Below are 682 nucleotides of genomic sequence, written 5' to 3'. Positions count from 1 at the left end.
ATCACTGTGGGAACAATTGGAAGTGAAAACTTTGTCGCCCTCTAGTGGATGGAATTTAATCACCACAAACGTACCTCGTTTTAGCGATGGAAACATGCTATTTATTTTGATTTGTTTGTGTTGTACCGCCTTGTTTGTTTTGTCCACATTAACTGTTCTTTCTTTATTCCTTCTGCTTCTGTGCACGTTTGTTGCAGTTCATCAATCCCATTTCATTCAAGATGGTCTTTGGTCGTCACTAAATATTTCCAACCGTTACATCGACCCTAAAACTCATTTTTATAAAAATAAAACTCATGTTTGTCAAGTTGTAGAAAAAAAGAAAGAATTAAAAAAGTGCACATTTAAGGGAGCTAGACAATGCACTCCCATGTTTTCTCACCCTTCCCACCTTAAATGTCAATATCTTCAATATATCTACAGTCGTGTTTTGTGATAAAATACAATATGTTCGATGAAGAACAAAATATCTGGACTAGCTAAACTCTTTTTTTTTTTAATGATAGACTATGTCATGATTTCAATCAACTCGGGAAGGTAAATGGTAAATAATAACTTATTGAGTGCTTTCACCATCTTGCCATTTCAAAGTGCTTTACACAGGATGACAATTACCCATGCACACACGCACACGCACACGCACACACACACACACGCACACACACACACACACTCGCACACA

Source organism: Fistularia commersonii, chromosome 27 (assembly GCF_037954325.1).
Source record: "Fistularia commersonii isolate RoL2024-O1a breed Wild chromosome 27, RoL_Fcom_v1.0, whole genome shotgun sequence".
Taxonomy (NCBI): Eukaryota; Metazoa; Chordata; class Actinopteri; order Syngnathiformes; family Fistulariidae; genus Fistularia; species Fistularia commersonii.
This window is presented reverse-complemented; position numbering follows the sequence as displayed.